This window comes from Meleagris gallopavo, chromosome 1, assembly GCF_000146605.3.
Source record: "Meleagris gallopavo isolate NT-WF06-2002-E0010 breed Aviagen turkey brand Nicholas breeding stock chromosome 1, Turkey_5.1, whole genome shotgun sequence".
Taxonomy (NCBI): domain Eukaryota; kingdom Metazoa; phylum Chordata; class Aves; order Galliformes; family Phasianidae; genus Meleagris; species Meleagris gallopavo.
The window spans coordinates 171389161-171397670 of NC_015011.2; the positions used below are offsets into that span (position 1 = coordinate 171389161).

Consider the following 8510-nt stretch of genomic DNA (forward strand, 5'->3'; position numbering starts at 1 on the left):
TTTTTTTTCAATTGGAAATTGCTCAAATCATGATGGTTTCTGTCAGAAAAGAGACAAAAGGCTTATTTTGCATAGGCCACAAAACAGATGTTGATAATGTTTGGTTACCACCAGTCTTGTCTGGACTTCAAACAGATGACCTGGAAGTGAAAGGTCTTATATCTCATTAATAATAATAATACAAGCTGTCAAATCCTCATGACCTAACGAAGGGCAGTAAGTCAATACGCTCAGTGCACTACCAGAAAGTCTGGAGAGAGCGTATATCACATTTAGTCTTTAAAGCTAACAAGGATTAGTTAGCTATGCTGGCTTGGGTGGATGACCATCTTTATGAGAAGTAGTAATGCTACCTGCTAGAATGATTTCTATACTGAAGTCGCTAAAAGTTAAGGCAGTGCTAGACTGCTTTTCATAAATTTTCCTGGCACATTTGTATTGTCGGGGGGGTTCCCTCCATCTAGAGACATCTGTCCAAGAAGAAAGGAAGATTCTGCAGTAAAAGTTACGGTATATTAAGATTGAGACTCATTAAAGGCTCACTAAAGTTAGTGGCTTTCCTTGGGCTTATTCGGATGAATTGCTCAGTCTCCTCTGTACAGTGGAGAGAATAATATGCATTTACTCTGGTAAGGGTGCTGTGAGGCTGTAATCCTCCATCGCTTACAAGAAAGTCAGATTCTGAGTTGATTGAGCCCATGCAAGTAACCAGACAGATGCCTGCCAAAGTCTTTTGACTTCCTAAAATAGTCCAAAGCCTTACATTTTATACCTTTATTTCCTTTCTTCTTTACTAAAAACTACTTTTTAGAGTGTAGCAAAAGACTTTGTCAGGGCTCTTTTGCTTGGCTGGGTCTATTTGCTAATGCCACCAGCCATATGACTTGTACAGAACATGCAGGCTAAATTCTGCTCTCAGATGTGCACAAACAACTTTCAGCCAACCATCTGCAACTCCACGACAAAGAGAATGTATTTCTAAAAGTAAAATACGTAAAGCAGAAATGATTCAACGCTTATCTGCTTTCTCTGACTCATTTTAGTGCAGATGTTCTTTTTAATAAGTATTACTTACCTATTACAACACTTTTCCCTTTGAGAATACTAATTTTTCATATTAGAATACATCTGCATATTTTTCATTTTGACAAAAAAATCATCAATAATAAGAAAACGAACTTATTAGTTAGCAAACTTGCATTTTCAGGCTCTTAAGAGAAAAGGTAAGCATGTGAGAGCTCTGCTGGAGCATTAGAAAATTGAAGTGAGAAAGAAGGAAGAGTTAGTAATATCAAGTCACTACACTGGATTTGATTGTATTAATCACAGTTTCGCAATAAATTAGAAAACTGTTAGAATAGATTGGGCTATCTCAGTTATTAGTTCTAACAGAGAAGTGACTTGCCTCTTGAAGTGAACAGTCTGGGAAGTAAAGGAGATAAAACTGAAACAGAAAAATGTAAAACGTTTTAATACGTAAATGCTAAAACAAGAAAAACATCTTTTAAAAACTGGTTATACTGCAAGACAGGTAAAATACTGCTTCAGTTAAAAATCCTGATGCAAACTTAGAATTCATAATGCTAAGAATATAATAATATAAAATCTGATTTTTATATTTTATTAAAATGCTACTTAATATAATGAAATCTGACTGCCATCAGAACATATGGAATACTAAGATTATATAATAAAAATATTCAGACTATAATTATCTAAAAAATTCTCCATCCCATATGTAATTTATCAAAGTGAACTTTACATTGATTTGTGCCACATGGTTGATGAAAAACTATAAAGAGTCTCTGGAACAAAACGTATGTAGAAAGATAACTTTGTAAGAACAGTCTCAATCTGTTTCAGACTTTCCTTTTTTAGTTTTAACTTCATATATCAAAATATTGTAATATTTATATTCTTCTACTTAAAAGTTTTCTAAAACCTTAAAAGATGGCTTTTTAAAAGCTACCTTACTTTCCTGGAATAAACAATGTTAAATTGTTTTAGTTAAATGTGGGCAATCTTAAATCAATTTAAATCTAGTTTATAATGATTTTGTTTAATTCCTATCCCTTATTGAGGCAATCCAAATCATTATAAACCGAGTTTATATTGATTTAAACTTTAAAGGTAAATTGGGGGCATATCTGAATATAGAAATTCCTATGTGTCATTCCACTTTGGACATTAACTAGATAAAAATGATGTTAACTTCATATACCTAAAAAAATTCCAGATTACGTTCACCAAATCAACATTAACTCCTCAGAATTAGGTAAGAGCAGGCTTTATTAGGACTTGCTCTTCAGATCCCACAGAGGTTGCTCTAAACTTCTTTGGAAGAAAACTCACTTTCCTTGCCTAATGATTTTCTTGATTTCAGCTATCGATCTCAAGTTTCGGAGTCACACTGTATATACTGAAAACTGTGGAAAGCAGTGCTCTCTAAGGGCAAAACCACACAGGAAAACAGACAAGGTATGGAGATTGATTGGCAAAATTGATTATTGATTGACTGGCAAAAATTGCACAAGACTTATGATACTAGGTGTGACCATTAACTCTCAGCAATATTTCCACTTCAGAAACGAGCAACAGTTGAAGATGTAAGGTTGCAGTTAATCTGACATAAAAGAAAGACTGTGGAAAGTGGGTTCTTTTTGGGAAATTCACGGTTTTTGGTACATTTATAGCACCAAGATCATACCACCTCACCTCTCTTGGAAACACCTTGCTTCCCTTCTCACTGTTGATGTGGAACAAAAAGAGTAATTGCTGACACTGGTGGGACTGTCAATATGTGAAAAGTTAATTTGTTTCAATTTCTATCATTTGTCTTTTGCTAATACCTATGGTATCTCCCAATTTATACAAACTGTAAAAGCAAAGGACTAGAACTACTGTTCTGTGTCCTAAATGAGCAGGGAATGTCATCTGCACAGTGATCTCCCGTAAGATGTATATGCTTCACAGAAATACTTAGGGAATCGCTACAATAGAATTCTAATAATTTATAATTATTATTATTATTGTTGTTGTTGTTGTTATTATATCAGAAGGATGAAGGTATAGGGATTGCTGATTTAACTGAACAGGCAGTCTTGGGGCATATCTGGGAGCTTCAGAGCTGACTGTGAGATTTTCCAGACTGGGCAAGAATTTTTCTGAATGCTTCACTCTACTAATATACACTTGAATATAGTTGCTTGTTGCAGCCCTTAAGCTATAGAAATGGTATGCATTTTTAGCTGGAATCAGTGCTCTTAGACATGAGAACTTAGCCAAAACAATACTGAGTTTTCCCTTCTAAAGGAGAAAGGGACATTGATCAAATTATCCCAATAACGGTCCTACTTGCCTTATTGTTTTATTAACTTAAAATAACAGCGTTTCAGCAATAGTTAGCTGCAGACTGAAAAAGCACATTGACATATTATCTATGATAATCATATACTGAAGGTTGCTCTCAAGTAAAAATATTTACTTCCCCTCTGCTCTAGTTTCAAAGTATGAGACTAAATTCCACTTAGGGTTTGTTTTTTAAACATCCGTTTATAATCTCTGCTACAAATTTCCACTATGGCATCAGAAGAAAATGCAAGAGCAAAGAAAGATAGCTATTTTAGAAATTCAATTATACTGAAAAAAAATCCTCAGACATCACTAAGCTTCCCCTTAATCGAGTAACTTAATAAAGATATTCCTAAGTAAATTAACCTAAAAAAAAATCCATACTGCATTTCACAGTTCTCACATTTTTATCTCATTTGAGAGGAGATTGCATTTTCAACTTCCAGCATGCCTTTCTTTCCAGACTACTTCCCCAGGAAATACAATATTTCTTCAAGACAGAGCTGTAACAGAACATACTGGAACCTGGATAAAACAGAGACCTCACTGCAGACCTTCACACGGGGAGAAAGGACAAGAGAGGATCTTTCATGAATGTTTCTACAGAAGATTCAATCCCCAATCATATTTCAACTAATGAAGCTCATACCTTGGCTGCAGCCACATTCCTCCTTAGTCCCTATCTACAACAGGCATTATTTTTTCCCCTACTGGGCTGAAATACACCACAGTGACAGCAGTGGGTGCCAGCAGGAGCACAGCCACAGTGACTCACAAAACATTGAACTGTGGAATTAAGTTCCCACTTCCATTTCAGACAGAACTATTCCATAGTGGTTTTCAACAAAGTCTTCAACAAAAAGTCATAGGCAGCAATAACAGTACTGGTTATTTCTCACATCTCTGCTGAAAGATTGAGCAACAGGCACATGTTTTGCAATCAGTTCCCCCAGTTCATAAAAGCAGGACATACTACATCCAGAACATAAATAACCTCTTCTCAGTGTAATTGTATACTTAACTCTCAGTATTAAGAGACTAACTGCAAAGGTTCAGAATTAACAAGTTAAAAAAAGTCTTTTGACATTTATCCTAGTTGTAATGAAAAATCACATTTACCTGCAAGGTTGTCAATTTCCTTCTCTTGGAGGAGACTAACAGCATCATCATCTCCTTCCAGCATAAGCTCTGTTTCTGCATTCTGATTTACCACAGCTTGACTTCGGAAAGTTTTCTTGGATTTTACTACATCTTCTTCAGTGCCTAAAAAGAGTTATAGATGTTATGAATATAGCTGAATAATATTTAGAACAATTTAAGTCAAGAAGTAAAAAATAAAGCATAAACCATCTTTATTAAAAAAAAAAAAGGAAGGAACATTTTCTAAGACATCATCAAGGTCTAAAAAAATATGCGGTCCTAGTTTGTGCTCCAAAATATATTTTGAATACAACAGAAACTGTTTCACAAAGAGTCTCCTGCTGCTAATAATTATTTTATTGCTTTATGTTCTATGTTTTGGCTTTCAACCTGCAAGAAATTAAGCAGAAATTTCTCTTCAGTTCCTGGTGTCCTCTGATTGACATCTCGGAGCTCAAATCACCTGCTCTTAGTAAAGGAGATGCTTGTGGGAATTCAAAATTTCAGCTTTGGAGATGAATGGAGGAATGAAAGGAAGGTGGGGTAGGAGACTGGTTATCTCAGTTTACACTAACAAAGTAGGCTATATATAGAGATTCAAAAATACATGCCTGGTGATGGAACTCTGATACGTATTTATGTGTTTTAAGGAGGACAATAAAATGTTTGTACATGGACATAGAATCACCAAGGTTGAAAAAGACCTCCAAGGTCATCCAGTCCAACCATGTGCAAATTTATAGAACTACAGAATGGCTTCGGTTGGAAGGTACCATAGACCCCTTCCAATACCAATGCTCTGCTATGCGCAGGGCTGCCACCCACCGGCTCAGGCTGCCCGAGGCCCCATCCAATTTGGCTTTGAGTATCTCCAGGGATGTGGCACCCTCAGCTTCTCAGGGTAACGTCTTGCTGTGTCTTATCACACTCTGAGTATAGAATTTTTTCCTAACATCGAACCTAAATTTCCCCTCTTTTAGTTTAAAGTCATTCTCCCTTGTTCTATCACTATCTGACCGTGTAAAAAGCTGGTCTCTTTCCAGTTTATACTCTCCCCTCAAGTACTGGAAGGCCACAATGAGGTCTCCCTGGGACCTTCTCTTCTCCAAGCCCATCTCCCTCAATCTTTCTTCACAGAAGAGATATTCCAACCCTCTGATCGTCTTTGTGGCCCTCTGAACTCCCTCCAACAGATCTGCATCTTTCTTATGCTGAGGGCCCCAGACTTGGATGCAATACTCCCGTTGGGGCCTCATGAGAGCAGAGTAGAAGGGGACAATCAGCTCCCTCACCCTCGCCTCACAGAGAGGTTTTAGCTTTTCCTCTTGCCTACAACTGACTTTTTTTTGCTTGGACTGATCATTCCTTAGGGTGGATGATATATCATCATACGTTTTGGGAAGGTCCTACCAGTGCACCTCAGAGTTCATTGACATAATTTAGGAAATAAATCATAGTGTGGCCAATGATAGAATCACAGTTTTTGTTTTAGAACTGCCAGTAGCTTTTCACGTACTGCTGTGACATCTACACAGTGTTTATTTTTTTTTTTGAGAAGAGGTCATTAGTTTTATTTTCAGTTCTACACACTCATAGTAGTCTTTAGGGTAGACAGTCTTTCTCTTTTTCCATAATGCAAAAGCCTGCACCTTCACCTTGACCTGTATAAGATCTGAGCATCTTCAGTTATGCTGTAAGAAGTAAAAAAAAAAAGAAATCTAGTCTCTCGTCTATATCACAAGTCAGAAATTTTCTTTCTACAAAGCTAGAGAAATAAGGGTGAAATCTGAGCAAAATTGAATGAGCATGAATTTTGATAATTTTCCACAAGGCCTGAGCTTCACATAGTGAATATCACTATGGCAGACGTAAAACAATGAGGTAAAGCCCATTAAAACTCATGGCCTCATACGCAAACAGGACAGCTAACTGGAACATAGTAAGAAGATAGATTAGTGAAGATACACGCATGGACTTGAATTGATTTGTCAGACAGTTTTGTTATTAAAAACAGTGGGGAAGGTGTTATAATTTTCTCTCTCACTCTTACATGATTCTTTTAATTATTTCATACGCAGGCGAGTTGCAGCAAACAAAAATACTGGAATATAGTGTTTTTACTCCTTTAGTGTCTTTACTCTAAAGATCATTGTAAATATGCCACTTGACACCACTACAAACTGAGACAGTCTCCCATTTTAAATAGTCTAATATTAGTTTTCTGTATTTTTATAATTCAAACTGCTATTCCTGAAACAATATGGTTAAGACACGCAAGGAAGAAAACAACTTGTGTTCTAAGCCCCAAATTAAGGACAATGTCTTTAGTCTTCCTACTTGTCGTTCTCTCCATTAGCACTGTGCTGATACTCACATTGATAAGACAATACTGATGTCAATATCTATGTTGGTATACTGATATTTTTGCTGTGTTTAAAATAGGCTGTGATCTTTACCTCATTTACACGGATTGCTATTTAGTGTAGCGATCTGTAATTATTCACCCAATGTACAAATGAATCATTTTTGTTTTTCCTAATATATAAAAAGGAGCAAGAATTGTAGGAAGTTTGGAAAACACAAAGGAGTAATGTGCAGTAACAGACCTTCTAGTGAGTGTTACGAAAGTTTCTGTAATTTATAAGATGTGGTGATTTTCAAATGAAGTGCTTCCAGAATTCTAATCTGGAATAATCATAGCATCAGTAATTTCTGTAGCAACTGATTAGATTAGTGACTATCCTTGAAACTATTTGTGCACAAAGAGATATTTTTAAAATTACTGGAAAAAAGTTCCAAGTCCCAAATGATTACTACAACGCATCAGCAGAAGCACTTGAAATTTAGTGCATTTTAAATCTCTTGTGATGGGGGTTCCAGTAACCAGATTACAGAAATACTGCCATACAGTCATGTATGCAATGTGATGGAGTAGAATGCATTATATTAGTTTGGCAAATTTGGAGCTTAGCAACAAGACAAATGCTTCTAAGATCCATTCTGGTTTATAATACTAAACATACATTTATCTGAAAGAAATATAGTAAATGGTGCTTCTTTCTCATGATGGAAAAGGCTCTGGTTTGGCTGTTGTTTAAATTTATCACTTTGTTGAGTGCGCCTCAGTTTTGCTGTACTGTACTAAACATTTATCTAAATGAAAGTGCACAAGACCCAGAGTTGCCCTTCAATCACTATATCCTTTATGAATTAGAGTTCCATTTATCAAAATTACAGCAAGAAGAGTAGGGTCTCACAGGGCTGTCTCATTACAAGGCTTGTAAACACTGTCCTTACAAAGAAATGGTTTAACACCTAACAAATCAAAAACTGATTGGGAATAGAATTTATTTGAGATCATCTATCTTCAGAAGACGTGCTGTACTGAGTGCACTTCTTGGCCTTTCTACCCATTCATCAAGAAATTAACAAGCGAATACCACAGACCACCAGATCTCCTTGGATCCTGAAACGTGAAATATGTTCAAAACAGATCTGTCACAGATGTTCTATTTTTATATTTCAAGATGACTTCAAAAAGGTTTTAAAATAAGAGGAGCTCTCAAAATAAGAGTAAAAAGAAAAACAACTTGTCTCTTTAAAACCAGACAACAAACTGAATAAAATATTATATGACATAAAACTATGTCTAGTATTGTTAACAATGATATAAAAAGGAGTGATGAATAAATGAATATTTGATATTTCCACATGTTAGTAAAATTTAAAACTCAAATGATTATTTTAAAGCCACAGCAAAATTACTATGAGATGAAATTCATTTCCAGATACTTCATTTAAAATTACTCTCCGGACACAAGGAACTTCTAATTTAAAGACACAATATGAAATTCTGTCAGTGTTAGTTCCTGAGTCTAATTATGAAATAATTCAAAGACATATTAAAATAGAAAAAAAAAACCAAAAGCAACAAGGTATAATTTGAAGAAAGCACCATTCACAGAATCATGGAATGGCCTGGGTTGAAAAGGACCACAAAGACCATCTAGTTTCAACCC

General features: G+C 35.6%; 1 long non-coding RNA gene across 1 annotated transcript; it reads right to left on the bottom strand.

Annotated features, from left to right (window-relative positions):
- On the bottom strand, nucleotides 1-4609 carry LOC109365692. Its single transcript, XR_002111408.1, has 2 exons — nucleotides 4471-4609; nucleotides 1-1444 (listed from the first exon to the last, which is right to left on the bottom strand). It is a non-coding gene; the product is annotated as an uncharacterized LOC109365692 (long non-coding RNA).
- Between the last annotated feature and the right edge of the window lie 3901 nt (nucleotides 4610-8510).